Raw genomic sequence first — 16,682 nt, forward strand, 5'->3', positions numbered from 1 at the left:
TTAATAAAAATACCAGTTTGCAAGCTTTGGCAACACCACATGTACCTGAGATCCAAATTGCATCATCCCACCCAGCCTGCAATACATCTAATTTAATTTGGCCCATTCAGTGGTTCCACAGAGCCAGATTCACCCCATTTCAGAGGAGACTGCAGGTGGGCATAATTTGGTCCCTGGAATCTTGTTTTCATATTATACAGAAACAAACTAGCCTCAGAAGAGTGCTGCACTTGCACTGTAGCAAACTTCCTATGGATACACTGAGGATAAAGTCCTGATCCATTTTTTATAACCAGTTTCTATGAGGACTTTATGTAGAGTTAAAAAAAATTGTTAATATTTTTAAGCAAAAGCATATAGAGAATATTTTCAAGAAAATTATTACAAAAACACTTTTCTCACTTCCACAATGGTTAATCACAAAGAAGAGATTCATGGATTTTGACGAGGTTTTTCTAATGTGGTATTCAAATACACACATACTTAATACTGGGAAACACCAGGGAAACTTTATTAACTGACAGCAAACATTGCTGGCAATGTATTTAGAAAATATATTTCTTGAGAGTAATATTGCACATGCAAGCTGGCACCAAAACAATATAGAGAAATACCAGTTCATGGTAAAATGTAGGCATCTAAAGGTACTTGTATTCCAGAGAGATCAATCTGTCATCACTAGGCTCATACATAATAGCTATGGGCCCTATCTATGTGGCTGAAATGGACTGGCCTCCTCAGAACAAAACAGATTTTGAACCCAGCTACTCAGGCTAATATAGGGGTGCTCTGGGCCTGGGAACCCAGAGCCATGGCAGTTGTCTTGCCACCTACCAACACAGACCCAAAACCAAGAGAGAGATGCTCCCAAGGAGAAGGAGATACGGCAGAACCTTAGTGGTAGCATCCTTTGCCCTAATAATTTTCAGCTGCTAAAACAGTCCCTGGAGGACAGTCAGCCAATATAGTTTAGAGCCACCCTAATGGTGCAGTAGATTGTTTCCTTTTCATGGTCTACCCCTTCTGTATCTCTCTGAGGGAAGCTAACACCACACTTCCATTGCTGTCTCTGCATTCAGATTGCTTCCAGCTGAGCAGCGTGTGGGACTGCTAGTGGGGTTCGCATGCTGAGCATAGCACCCTTTTCAGCCCACGCTGCTAGCAGGCAACAAATCTGAGCCACGCTGAGGCTGCTCTAGATTGTTAGGGATCTGGCTACCACATAGCCATCTCCGATGTCAGAAGTATGGAGGTAGTTCCTTGCCATATTTGCCACCCCCGCAGTGCCCAGAGCCAATGGGCACTGCTGGGGCTCAGGCCTTGTGCTGCTTTGACAGATGGATTTTATGCCACATTCATGCTTCGTGAGCTAAGTTGTTAGCCCTACTGCTGCAGCTTTGTGCCAGCTCGCATACAAGCAGCCATGAAGGAGCAGGCTGGTCCAGCCAACCATGTCCCCTGCAGAGCCCTACTTCTTCCTATACATGTTATGCAGATTAGGCAACCCCCGGCATGGGTGCCAGTGTGGCACTCAAAGACATTTTGCTTGACACACATGCCTTTGGGTGGATAGCAGGGAAGGGGCCGGGGCTACATGGCCACAACAAGGATCAGGCCCTTTGTGGCTCCCCCACCATCCACCCCAGGCACACCAACATGTTACAAGTTGAAGTTGTGGGTGTTTTGGGCACTCTGCCCAAAAACATGGCCGAACGCAGCTTATTCATTAGTCAGCCCAGCCCTGCCCACCTGCACCCCCAGCAAAGGCAAACAAAGCACTGGAGTATCATATAGTTGAAACATCAGAGCCAAAGATAAAGCTGAGGATTGCTGGTTTCCAGCAAGTACCCACCTTCCTGGAGCCCGGCACCTCCCAGCACCTGGTCAGGTCTAGGACATCCGCTCTGATACCTGATCTGCTGGCTTATCCTATGGATTGGCTTTTCTGATGGCAGAGTCTGGTTGTGACCTAGCTTGCACAGCAGTGCAGCCAAGTAGAGAAAGGGCAGAAGCTCTCCTCTTCTTCCCTTGTATTCACTCCCTGGACCACAGGTAGCAGAGCAGGGAGGGGAGGAGCCTCTGTGGAGCCAGTACCCCTGAACTGTCTCACCAGCAGAGAGGAAAGTCCAGCCACCCGCACAACCATCCAGTATCATGCCAGAGATGTGAACTGCGCCAGGGGACTTCCCTCAGGGACCGTGAGGCAGATGGTGACTTGAACTCTTCTGCAGCCACAGCGGAGCGTGCTGCACCAGCCAGGCGTTTGAAGCAAAGCCATGGCTGTCAGGCATTTGGGGGGAAATGAGGAACATCATCAGGCCAATTCCACATACTGGGAGAAGCCCTGAGGCCCAGCAGCTCCTCACAGACCCAGGCCCTTCACTTGGGTAGACCATCTCTCTCTTCCCTCATTCCACATTTTTCTCTTTCCTACTGCCAGCATCTTTTTCACTGAATGCTTCGGTGTCTGTTTTCCCTCAATTTCCTTCCTTCCCTTTCCCAAAGTCATGGCCTTTCCTTCCCCCCAACCCCTCAGTTGTCCTCCACAACTGTCTCACAAGAGTGGTAGAGCCACCGACTCACTTTCTTCTACAGCTGAACAAAGGACTTTGCTGGAACAAGGATCATCACCAGCCCAGTCTCACTTTAGAACGTCACTCCCTCAGCTGCCTGGGTTCCTAATGTCTGCTTAAAAAAAAAATTATGTTCCTGGCCTCACCTGACATTTTCACTCATCCTCAATGCTCCTTATTGACTTTTTCCAAACCCACTCTCCCATCCAGTCACTCCAAACAGCTCCTTACTCTCCCACTGTGATTAAAATTCACCCAGACATGAACTCATTATACCCACGTTTGCCAAATTTTATTTCAAGCCTTACAGGCTTTTCAGTGGTTGCTCCTTTTAACATCAAACATTGGCTAAAGATTTTTCCACTTAAATAATTGCTGTGAGCCTAATTCAAATCCCTTCATACCCAGCACAATTCCATTGATCCACACAGAATTTATTCCTAACTCACACCAGTAATGGTGAGACTAGTGCTTATGTCTGCAAAGTCTTATCTCCAGCTTCCTGAAACACCTTTGGCTTTTTGCTGATAGTTTCAAATCCAACTACATGCCAGCCATATGGAAGCATGTATTTAGACCAAACAAGTAAAAGAGATCACACCCTAGCTGACAGCAAGCTGGGGGGAGTAGTAAATACGCTGGAGGGTAGGGCTCGGATTCGGTGTGCTCTAGATTGGGCCAAAAGGAATCTCATGAGGTCCAATAAGGACACGTGCAAAGCCTTGCACTTAGGACGGAACAATCCCATGCACCAGGACAGGCTGGGGGCTGACTGTCTGGGCAGCAGCTCTGCAGAAAAGGACCTGGGGGTTACAGTGGACAATAAGCTGAATATGAGCCAGCAGTGTGCCCTTGTTGCCATGAAGGCTAACGACATACTGGGCTGCATTGGTAGGATTGTTGCCAGCAGTTTAAGGGAAGTGTTTATTCCCCTCTATTCAGCACTGGTGAGGCCACATCTGGAGTACTGTGTTTAGATTTGGGCCCACCGCTACAGAAAGGATGTGGACAAATTGGAGAAAGTCCAGCAGAGGGCAACAAAAAAACCACCCATGACTTATGAGGAAAGAGTGAGGGAACTGGGCTTATTTAGTCTAGAGAAGAGAAGGCTGAGAGGGGTTTTAACAGCAGCCTTCCAACTACTAGAAGCAGGGTTCAAGAGAGGATGGAGCTAAACTGTTCTTGGTAGTGGCAGGTGACAGAACAAGGAGCAATGGTCTCAGGTTGCAGCAAAGGAAGTTTAGGTTAGATATTAGGAAGAATTTTCTTCTGTAACCTGGGCAGTACTCCAAAAGGTACCCCCTCTCCAACTGAAGGGATCAGAGCAGGTGCACAAGCGCTGTGGGAGGTATAGGGATTCTCCTCCCCCTATAGAGCAGAGCCAGACCACCACTGGGGACTTAACCATATATCTTTTAATGAGGGAACATAACAGGCATAATCAGGGGGGCATAATGGACACCACAATGCCCCAAGGGGCAGGATTCAACAAAGGTTAGACACTTACAATCATTGGCAAAAGACAGGGTTAACAAAATATAAAACAAACAACAGAGCAAACAATACTGGTTGGGGAAATATAAAAAGGCACAAAATACAAAATGTCAAAGGACAAAGAAATATAGGGCCTGGGTCACTGGAGGGGGAAAAACACAATGGCTCCTGCAAGAGGAATTTCTCCTTGCTAGCTCACTCACCCCAAGCCACCAAAGTTGGGACTTGAACTCAGATCTCCCACATGGTAGGCAAAAACACTGCCACACAGCTACCAGTGCTGGTATTGTTCTAAACTGCTAAGGGTCTTGACCTTCCTGGATCCCCGGCTTCACATCAAGCTGCCTAGCCTCTGATTGGAAGAGCTGGAAGCCAAGCTGGGACCCCTCAGGTTGCTGCTCAGATCCTCCTGCTGACCACAGTCTCTTGTAGGGGATCCTAGAGCCCAGCAGGATGCCTCTCTTGCTGGCCACATACCGTGCTGCTGAGGGTCCCACTGCTGCCTGCAGGATCTGCTCCTTCAGGCTCTTCTGGGGCAACTGCTTCCGCTTCCGCACCCCAGCTCAGCTCTTCAAAGCTCCTTCCTCATAGTCCCTCACTGGTCTCCTCTTGAGCCAGCCGTGCTGCCCCTTTTATCCCCCTCCAGGTGACCCAAGGGGCCAATCAGGGGACATGAGGGGTGAATCTCTGGGCCTGATTGGTGAGGAAAGGGAATCCCAAGTCCTCCAATCATCTTTTGCCCTTTCAAAACCCCTGGGCTAAGTCACTGCCAGCTAGCCCATCACACTTCCTAAGAGGATAGTAAAACACTGGAACAGGTTACCCAGAGAAGCGGTGGAAGCTCCATCCTTGGAGGTCTTTAAGACCTGGCTGGACAAAGCTTTGGCTGGGATGATCTAGTTGGGGATGATTCTGCTTTGAGCAGGGGGTTGGACTAGATGACCTCCTGAGGTCCCTTCCAGCCCTAATTTTCTATGATTCTAACTTTTAGCAAAAATTCACAGATCACCTCCTGATTCTACATGCTGTTATGCCTATGTTCTTCCTGTTTATTGCTGGTGATAGTTTGTCTGGAGGTCTCCTTGGAGGATTAGAGACACACAGCGGAAGCTTTCCTGACTTTCAGTTGAAGGGGTACTGAAAATGCTCTTTTGGAAAGATTTAATGTACATATTAGAACTCTGATTTGTTTACACCAATAGAAACCAGTGTCGCAGATGATCAGAATAAAACTGCTTTCCTTGTGTCAGTTCTCAGGCCTCAGCCCTATAGCATGTCAGAATCAGTCACTCCCCAGAATACATAATGAAGCTGACAAAATATTTTCTAGACCTGTGCATGCCCAGAAAGGAAACCAGGCTCCAACAGGACTTTTCTTGAGTATACTTGGGAGGGAAAGGAATATTTTAAATGAAATACTAAGGAGACAAGACCACCAGCATTGGCATAAAGCAGCAGGGAACCCAGAAGAGAGGTTAAAAAAATCAGTTACCAAACTCATAATTTACAGGCCCAGAACATTCTTGTGTTAACAGGTGGTTTGTTAATTAGAGGTTAGCTGTTGGATTGCAATGCAGCTGGGTAAAGAGGGAAGGTTTATTTGCCCAGTACTCAGAACTACCTGGCCGGCCAATGGATGGGCTGGGACAGCCAATGGATAGGCTGACATTTGGAACAACCTAAGACCCTACTTCCTACCTATGACAGTGTGGAAAATTATGTCTTAGGCAGGGAACAGGGCTTTACAGAGCTCTATGGCTGGTTGATTTTGGACATCAACTTGGCTTGAAAAGCCATGTACTGAGCTTAATTGCAGTTGAACTCTGCAGTGTGTCTCCTTTTAGAGTTGCATCACCCCTCCAGCTATTGAACCAGCCCTTGTTCCAGGTAAAAAGTTGTTGGATGTGTCTCGTGAATAAAATTAATGGAGCCTGTTGGCATTTTTGTAAACAACAGCAGCAAATGGCTAGTGAAAAACACATTTTTCTCTACATCTGGAATGTTTGGTAAAACATTTCCTATCATTTTTCAAAGTAAACGTTAATCAAGACTGCATTGTTGCTATTCATTCAGCATGTTTCATTCTCAATATATTTTCCTCTCAGGCTCGATTTCCACAGGTTACGATATATCACTTAAAAACAAAAAACAAAATATGTTTGGATCAAAACATGATTGATAAAAATAAATATGGGAAAAAAGCATAATGTTCTGTTTAGTAAACAATGATCCTGATTTTTTTTTTCTGGCTATTTCGTCTATGACTGGCTTTGACATCAGAAGCATATCCTTGATGCACTTACTCATTTCCTTCCCAAGGAGAATTCAACAAACTTCACCCTGTCCAACTGCTGTCCTTGAAGCAGAATAACACCAGTTGGAATGATGAGTTTCTTTTGACCCACCCCCCAGGAACCAAACTAAACCCATCAGGTTATTCCCCTTCCTAGGCTCAAAAGTAGCTGGTTGGATAATATAGCAACTGAAAAGTGCTCCCACTTTCTCTGTGTAGCAGCTCACAAAGGAAGTAAAGGAAGGGCTTATATTCAGGATGCTGGTGGGGGTCATAAGAATTTGTGGCAGGAAAAAGCTGATGCACCCGATCAAAAGACAAGCCGGGCACGGAGAAAGGGAAGTCATAAATCCTTAAACAAATGCCCATGTATTTCTGGATCACAGCATTTACAAGTTCAATAAGTAGCCTGTTAAGTTGCCCCAGTTACCATAACAACCACTGGATTTTGCTCCTCCACTCCACTCATTTTGGAATTTGACTGCATTTCTTCAGAAGACCGGTCACCATGGTAACAATCCAGGCTGATGGTTTCTGGCTTCACCTCCTGCTTTGCTCATGAAAAGATCAGCTACTTCCCCTTTATTCAAAGGTGCTGGAAGGACTGATCAAGCCAGAAGAATGAGTGAGAGCCCTCAGCTGAGGCCAACATAAAATGGTTGGTCACACTTGCACCAGTGGTGCTGCAGCAAACTACAGCTTGCCACCCTACGTCACATAGGCAGAATCTCAGCCCACCTTCACCACACATCTGTCTTCCTGCTCCCAAGATCCAAATGCTCTTTCATTAAACCCAAGACCCTAGGTCTCTTTAAAACACCCCAACTGTGAGCCTCTTTTGTCCCACACTTTAAGCACATGCATAGCCCTATAAAATATGGCTGTAAAACATAAACAGTGTGACCTTGTGGCAAGTACACCTGCACACAGTCGTCAAAATCATTGCACAAAGAACCTGAGCTACAGAGAATCAGACTTATAGTCATTTTAGCTGCACCTACCAGCATCTGGTGGGCTTTCATAATCTTCTCTAGTTTCTTGGCCACCACTGCCACTTATTGACATGCCTATAGCATGAATCTGGCAGCAGCCATGAATGTGTGAACCTCCATGCCAATCAAGATACATCTGATGAATTATGAAATGCCTGCCAAGTGTCTCTCTGCTATACTTATTCTATGCTTCAGAGTCACATCGCATCAGCTAAATACTCATAAAACGTAAGAGGGGCCATACTGGTGCTGAACAATGGTCCATCTAGCACAGTGTTCTGTCTCCAACAGTGACAAAAACGGATGCTAAACAGGGACAGCACTGAACCAGATATCTTTAGAGTGATCTATCCCCTGTTCAATATCCTCCCTAGCATCCACCATTATTGGTTTAGAAATGTCAGAGGAAACATCTCCGACCATCCTGTTCAATAGCTGTTAATAGAGCTATCATCCATTAATTTATCCAGTCCCTTTTTGAACCTGGCTATGCTGTCTGCCTCCTTCACCTTCTGTGGAAATGTACTCCATAAGTTAACTACACAACGCATAAAAAAGCACTTTCTCTTGTTAGTTTTAAACCTGTCACCTATTAATTTCAGCCAGTGCCTGCCAGTTTTAGTATTCTGGGATTTAGTGAACAGCATTTCCCTGTTCACTTGGTCCCCACCATTCATGATTTTATAGACCTCTATCATATCCCCATGCAGCCTTCTCCTTTCCAAAATGAAGTGTTTTAGTCATTTTTGTCTCTCTGGTATGCCAGTAGTGCCATGCCCCTGATCATTTTGGTTGCACTTCTCTGTACCTTTTCCAAGTCTATTTGCATCCTTTTTGAGATGTGGGGACCAGAACTGCACACAGTATTCAAGGTGTGGGTACACCATGGATTCATATAGTAGCAAAATGTTTTGTTTTCAGTTCCTTTCTTAATGATGTCCTACATTTTATTGGCTTTTTTGGTTGCTCTGAACATAGGTTCATAGATGTTTGGGTTGGAAGGGACCTCAGTAGATCATCAAGTTCAACCCCAACCAACACTGAGATGATGTTTTTAGAAGACTATTTACAATGAGTCTCCAAGATCTCTTTCTTGAGTCAAAACTGCTAATTCAGAACCCAGCATGGGGTATGTATAGTTGAGGTTATTTTTCCCCAGGTGCATTACCTTACATTTGTCAAAACTAAAGTTAATTTGCCATTTTTTTACCCACTCACTTAGCTTGGAGAGTTCTTTCTGCAGCTCCTCTCCGTCAGCTTGGGACTTGACTACCCAGAATAATAATCTGCAAACTTGGAGATTTCACTGTGCACCCCCATTTCCAGGCCATTGATGAAAATGTTGAACAAAAGAGGGCCCAGCACAGATCCCTGCAAGCCCCTACTTTTGACCTCACACCATCCTGAAAAGTGGCCATTTATCCCTACCCTTTGCTTCTTTTAACCAGCCCACAAAAGATCCTCCCCTCCAATCCTACTGCAACACATGGGGTTTTTTAAGTCTTTGGTGAGGGACATTATCAAAAGCTTTTTGAAGGTCCAAATACATTATATCAACTGGATCCCCCTTATCCATGTGCTTGTTAACATGAAAGGACTTATTTGCACAAAGAAGTTCCCATGCCCATGGTAGGAATGCAGGACATTATTCACATTATAACCTTTGACTCCAAAATCACAGACAAACAGAACAATGAAAGACTTGAGAGCTTTCAGAGAGTACATTCTGCATTTACTTTTGTGCAAACATGCATACTTTTGCCACATAGCATAAAAACCATGCATCCCATGGGCCACTCAGCGCTCACTGTCTGATGGGTTGTTCTCTTTCGATGTTCTTCTCTGCCAGAAGAAAAGCTCACTTTTAAAATAGCAGACATCAGCATGGAGTCTGACACAAGAGAGGGCCGGCACATCATGCAGAGATAACAAGTTTTCCCCCTACTTCCTCTGCCATCAGTATATTCAAGATGTTCAGTGTTGAATATTGTAATTCACTCTAAGAGCTTCCTAAACCTCATGCTCTGACTTTCAGTAAAGCAGGACTACTTATTTCCATTGGGCCATGCTAATTTGCCCTTCTCATGTCCAATAGACTTAAAGGACTCCCCACACCATACTTTCTACTCTTGCTCTCTAGCCTGTTCACTCGCATCCTGGCACAGCCCAGTGAAGTCACTAGAAATATTTCTACTGACTCCAGTGGACTTTGGGTGAGGCCCTCAGCTCCTCCCAGCCCTTTTCTGATCTTTCTGCTTGAGTCTTCACTGAACACAGGGAGATGATTTACTGTTTCCCCTTGCTGAATGAGCATTTCTTCATACCATCTGGAGCCTCATCTCACCTCAAAGACTCTCCAGCTTCCACTTGATTCTGCACTGTTTTGAGAGGCTGTAAACGAAGTGATTCAGAAATAAATGTTATTGTAACATAGTTCAGTTCCTCTACAATGAAGAAGCTTTTTTAGAAACTGAATCATCCTGGTCTTTTGAAAAGCCAAGAACTTATTAAGCTTCTGGATGAGGAATCTAAATTACATTTTCAAAATAGAGCAAGTAAGATTTTTTTCCTCATATGCCTTCTCTCCCTCAAACATATTGTGCTGTGGGTCACAGCAAGGTTGAGGGATTATCAACTGATAATATTTACTTGGTTAAAGGGAAAGGCTTTATTCTTAAAATAGAACAGTAAACTCTCCCTGGCAGGGTTATCGGGTTTGGAATCTTTTTGGTTAAGCACAATTTTTGTCTCGGTTGAATATTACCCTGGAGGTTTAATGTTTTATACAGGGGACATGTTAGATGGAACAATATTCTAGGAAACGTTTTTCCAGTAAACAACATTTGCTTAATAATAAGTAATAATGTATTGCTTCTTATCCAGCACTTTGCATCTATAATTCTCAAGATGCTTTATAAAGGGAGGCAAATGTTACTCTGATAGGGATAATTAGGCATAGAGAGAGGGCAAACAGCTTGGCCTGTCCTATTTTATTCTAGGTAAGTACTTCCATCACAGCTATCACCATGGTATCTGGGCAACATGTAGAATTACAAATCAGCAACGAGAAGAACATCAACGGGGGGCTGATGAGGATTCAAATAGGGTGTTGATTACTATGTGTTTGCAGCAGTCTCACCACAAAAAGATTACACTCCAGACAAAGAGCAGGAGGATATAGAGACTTCACTTACCAAAGGTCACCCAACAGACTAGGGCCCAGTCTGGAGAGTCCCAGTGTCCTCGCACTCAGTCCAGCACCCTTAATCCATGCTGTTTCCCACCTGTGGGCAGCCAGGAGACAGTCATCTTCATTTTAGCAGTAGTCAGGATCAGCCTGGCCTTTCCATCTTCCTGCATGGAACAGTCCTATCCACATCCCTTGAGGAGGCTCTGGAAGATGATGGAGGACACAGGGACTTCTGTTGCCAGCTAAACTGAGCTGCAGAGGAAAGAACGAAGGATCATAGAAATTAGAGGCAAAAAACAATGGATGGGAGTAGATTTCACCACCCAGTTCCTTCCACCCAAATTCATTTGACAAATTAGGTCCTTGTGGCTCTGATTCTGGAGTGTACATGCTTCAATGACATCTGGAGCAGAGCAGTTCTCCCGACTCCAGGTCTACAGCCCCCTTCTGCATATTGCTCTATACCAGTGATTCTCAACCAGATGTTCTAGCACCCTGAGGTGCTGTGAGATCCTTAAAAGGGTTAAGTGCAGTACTAGTAGTGTTAGGTATGCAAACACCTACACACGATTCACAAGATAAACTCAGAGATTTCAATTAGGAATCCATGGTGTCAAAAACACTCTGACCTTTTGTGGTCTTTCTCAGTTCTTTCCCACAGAAGAATTGTTGTATTTTTTTTCTATAGTCAAAAAAATGAGTGAAAGCCAAGAGCTGGCATTTTCTGTGGAGTTCATTGCATCTAACAAAGGCTGCCCTGAGTAAAAAGTTGAGAACCACTGGTCTATACCCTTGGTGATGTCTCCTTAGTATGATATCTGTAACTGTTTGACTACAGTTGCATTTACGATGAGGAGACAGAAACTGCCAGGACAACTCTCATTTTCATTTCTCTTAAATAAAGGACCTTAGCAATATGTTAGCATTTTTGGTTCCTCCCTGGTTCTCAATGGCTTTTCAAAAATAACTGACTAAGTTTTGCAAGTTTGTTAGATAACAGCGCTTTCCCCACGCAAGAATGAAAGATTTCTCCTTAGAAATAAAGACTTTTTCAAGAAGCTCATTTAACAAAAGGTCTCTGGTGTCTTCAGTTTGAAATAACTAATGAAACAATCTGTATTTTTGGGTGATTTGAATTACATTCTTCAAAGCGCCACCTCCAGGAAGCACTTTGGTATGTACTAGCCTCCTGGTCTATGCAAGTCTTCAGCATACAGCCAAGTGCTGTGCTGAACAGGCAGAGATGTCAGAAAATGCTAAATGTTTTCCCAAAGTGCAGTCTGATCCATGCTAAGGGGAGACAGGAGAAGAGAGCATGGCTGGGTCTCACTCACCCAGTGCAGGAGGCTCTCTTCGATGGGGCAGAAGGAGCTATGTACAGGTTTCCCTCGCTTTATGCAGGTTCTGTACATGTGAATTTGCTCTTATGCAATGACCCTTTTTATGCGAATTTGAGTTATGAGCCATTTTCTAGGAACTCATGTACAACATAAAGTGAGGGAAACCTGTATATGGTTTTTCTTTGTAACTTTTCACATCCTATCTCAGCCAAACATGTTTCTCCAGCCCTGCTCCCTCCCTGTTCTGATCTCAGGTGCTTGGAAGATCTGTGCTGCTACTGCAACATGATCCTTTCCCCATGATCAAGGTCACAGACTCTGTGGGCTGGCCTCTCCCTACCCCTGCATGTTATGGAGGTATTTACATCAATGGAAAATGCCATCAAATCTCTCTTGTCATCCTGGTGGCAACAGAAACCCAAGTTGCAAAGGAACTGATGCTCAGGCCTGATGCTTCTGGTGAACACACTGCCCTCAGAGTCTCACTCAAGCTTTCCAGAACCATAGGAAACAATTCAATACTGCAGCATCTGATAGAGACCCCCAGCTTCATCCTCTGCATCTTATCTTCTACTCCGGCCCCAGTGCATGCTGAGACACAACTCTGGCCAAGTAGCTAGTACTACAGCAATATCTCAGGTATGTGTAGGGGACGGTTAATGAAATTTGGAGGTAGTCTCTCTCTGGCACAGACATTTTCATCAGTGCCAAGTGGGAGTGAAAGGCTACCAAGTCAGAATGATAACCAAAATGGGAAATGGCTAATTATTTGTATTCAGTGACCCTTCTGGTCAGGTGAGTTGGGGTGTTCAGTGCCTATTGCTGGGGCAAGTCCTGTTTTTTTTGTTCTTATTGTGGGTCATCTTTGAATCAGGGGGAAACAACGCTGGTCATAAGTTTGTGGGGAAGTCCTGGACACAACTGCATTTACAGAGAATCATAAACAAGATACTGTGCTGCTGTGGGGAAGGAAGGTTGTCAGCAAAAAAAAAATCAGCCATAGCTAATTTCCTTGCTCAGAAAATCAGCTTTGGATACAAGCCATGTCACCAGTTACCCTGGTCTCAAACGTTTTCTGTATGTTGGTTATGGGGCCATGCCAGCTACTATGAGAGTCTACAGATAAATAGTATGCCACCAATAGGGTCTGAGCCTTATCCCTACTATTGCAGTTAAGAGCCACTGGGCCTTTAACAGGCCTAGTGGTAGGATGGCCTCACTAAAGCCTGTGGTAGACACTTAAGATGTGATTAACCAGTTAATTGCATCTTAAAGTGTGACCCAGTCATACGTTCAGGTGATAAATGGCACAATGAAACAGGAAACCATCCACACAGTTATTACACAAAATATATGTAATAACCATATGGCTGGATTCCATTGCTCCTTAAATTGAAGGTGTGGCTTGTGGAGTCCCCACAGGCCGGTAATCAGCTGATTTTCCATATGAGTACAACCACACTGGGCAGCCGTGGTGTGGTCCCAATCCCACTGATGATCAGCTGATCAGGAGTGCTCTGGGGCTTAAACTGTGGAGTGCTCCCAATCTGCCAGCCATTAGCTGATTGTCATTTGACTCCAGAGGCTGCATGGGGGCTCAAACCAACCACATGGATCCCTGAAGCCATTTCAGTGCCAGAGGAGGCTGGGATAATGATCTCAGGCTCATTTGGCACTGGCAAGTATGGTGCAATTAGGATTGGATCCCCAATCCCAAAATCACACCTTCTGTCATGCACATGTGGCATGGCAGGAAGTCCGATTGTTGAGATCATGGATTGGATTCCCTTGCATCTTCAAACAAACAGCTGTCAGTGGCCTAAGGGGCCTCTACATTCAAAATTAATTCCCAGTGGCCACCTGCACAGGCCAAAGCCTAAGACACAACACACTGCTTATCTGTTTGCTTTTGCCTGCTTTTCAGTTCATGCTTCTAGCACACTGGCTTACTCTCCGTTCCTGACACTGGGCTGGCTAACATTCCTGAAGGCAGCAGAATGTTGTCTAAGTGCTGTCTACCAGGGGTGCTTTCGGTGCACTTTGTGGCTAGCTGTGCACACCTGCTGTGCAAAAGATGCTAAGAGGCAAAGATATTCAAAGGTGATTAGGTGCCTAAAGTGCCTTTAAAAACCTGGCCCTAAGTGTGTATTATCTAGAGATGATGAATCAACCCAACTCACATACACCAAAACATCTTGACACTGCTCAGATATTGTCAAGGGGTCTGAAAGTGCACAGGAAAGTAAAGATCAGGCCCTGAATGTGGGGCACATTCAGTGGAACAACTTTTGCCCATTCCCATGCCTGACCCTATAGATGGCTGCATGGTTATTATTTAGCATACAGCAATCTGTGTGGATTGAAGTATTTTGCAGCCATCTTCCTGACAGACCCTGACAAAAGCTCTCCATGCTTCAGATATCATGGTGCCTTCTAAGAAAAATTGCAGGTTTCCTGTCTTGGTCTTTGCATGAATTGCTTGAAGATCATTGTTATAGACAGATAGGAGAGGGGGAAGGCTTAACATGGGGCTGCCTCAGGATTTTGCAGGAAGACAGACCAACCTTTGAGTCAGGTCTTTGACAGGGTGTAAGTAGTATAAAATCTGGAGGCAGGAGTTAGCCCTACCTATGCCGCTGCCAAAGACCTGACTGTGAGGCAGGTCTGTCAGCTCTGGAGAAATTCAGTAATCATTTACTCCATATCAAGCAGGTAAATATGTGGCTAATATCATGATGTGGAAATCAGATCAGCAATTATGCAGTGGTACAGACTACTGCTCCAAGCATTAGAAGATAAAGCTTATCTAGCTGCCAATTTGTTTCCTCCGCACTTTCCTCAATGAAGGTTTCAATGTGAAGTGCACAGCATGAGCTGCAGTCTTCACTATGGGGTAAGTCGATGGTAGGCAGGGTGGCATGAGGCAGCATGGAAAGCCCTGGCCTGGGTTCTGGAAGGCAGCTGAGGTTTGCACAGTGTAGTATACTTCAGGGACAGAGGCGCCTCTGCACTGGCTTTGGGCCTCCTGCAACTGAGTTCTGCAGGGGTCCAGAATCCCCCTATACTGCCACCAGGAAGCAACATAGCCTACAGCCATTTGTAGGACTCTGAGCTGGCACACCCTGCCCTAGGGCTGCTGGATTGCCCCCTTGACCCATTAGCCATTTGTATTGGTGCTGCATTTCCTATTTCCCCATGTTTTAGCCAGTAGTGTGTGCCTGCTCCTCCTCCAGCAACTGTTCAGCAGCTTGTGGTGTTAGTGGGGTCTCAGCTCAATAACTGTTGTCAGCCTTTGGACTGTGTTAAATGTTGTCTTTTAATTTACTGGAGGCACCTGGAGGCATGGCTAAAATCTGAACTCATAAATAGAGTGCATCAATTTCAGCAGAATTGGAAGATATGCCTGACATCTGCAATCTTGGCTTACAGCTTGCTCCTCTTCATAGAGCATGCACAGAGGGGGCACTCACTACCCACTGACCAGGATAGCCTCTCAGCTAAGCACCAATTACAAGATTTGCACTTTCATGTCTAGAACTGCCAGTTACAGGAAGCCTTCCCTAAGGAGCTGGGCTGAAATCAAAACCCAAGCATGTGCTCAGCAGTGGCAGCCTGGCTAGGGCTCTACAGCAGGGCAGAGACCTGGCTACATGTTCAGAAAGGTGGGGAGGGGGTCTGGATTGTGCCTGGAGCAGGACACCCATAGCGGGTGTCTTTCACTGTCTGATTTAACCCTTGTGCAGCATGTGGATGTCTCCATAACAGGGACAGATGATTCAACAGCATGACAAGATAGATTGATGGCCTCTACTGTGCATGTGTGGAACTAGCCTGGCTCCCATGTTAGCTGTACATCAATGTCCCAATACATCACAGTACCACAGAGCAATGACTGTAGGGATGCAACTGTAAGGGAACCAGAAGGGCTGAAGGATCACAAAGAGAGGGGAAGTAGCTCATGAGATGCTTCTAAAGTGTGGCCCTCTATTTATAGCTTTTGCAGGAGCAAATAAGGATGTTCATATGTCAGCTGGTGTAAGACAGCATAGATCCACTGAAATCCCTAAGTCACATGCCCAGGTCTGAGACAGTGGAATCATGCTCACTCCTGCTAGCTAAGCGTTTGGCCCATTATTTCTTCCTGCTTGCAGTATCTATAGTTCTGCACCCAACTCCATTCTTCCTCCATAATTCACAAGGAAGACTAGGTGCCAAATGTTTCAAAAGAAACATTGAACAAAGGCAACAAAATGCCAGTGTAACACCTGACAAAACATCCTTTGTTCCTTTATTTTGACAGCTGTCGTTTAATTAGCTTGGTTAATACCTTTATTAGCGCTTTCAGAGGCAATGTATACTTTGTTAAGTGTCTCAGTAATTTAAGGCCTCACAGCAACACAGGGCTGTTAAATGATTGTCTAGAGGTGGCAATTTGTGGCGTGGGTTAGAAAGCATGCCATGTAACAAAGCAGGGGTTAGCGAAGTTCTACTGTGTGTTGAAACCCTGCCAAAAGGCCTTTCTAAAACACAAAGGAGAATCTTTTGCCATTATGTACAGGCAGTCCTCAACTTACAACATTTCGAGTTACAATGTTTCACACTTACAACCTGTATAAATTGACACCCTGTTTCAAATTTCTGACACCAGTTTCGACTTTACAACGCTTGATCCAATGCAACGCCACATCAGTGAACAAGTTCGCTGCATCACCCATCTCCCTCGAGAACATCTGTCCAAACTTCTTTGGACACTTTCTTTAAGAAAGCAGACAAGACTCCAGAAAAACCTGCAGCCAAAAC

The sequence above is a fragment of the Alligator mississippiensis genome, chromosome 7 (assembly GCF_030867095.1).
Source record: "Alligator mississippiensis isolate rAllMis1 chromosome 7, rAllMis1, whole genome shotgun sequence".
NCBI lineage: Eukaryota > Metazoa > Chordata > Crocodylia > Alligatoridae > Alligator > Alligator mississippiensis.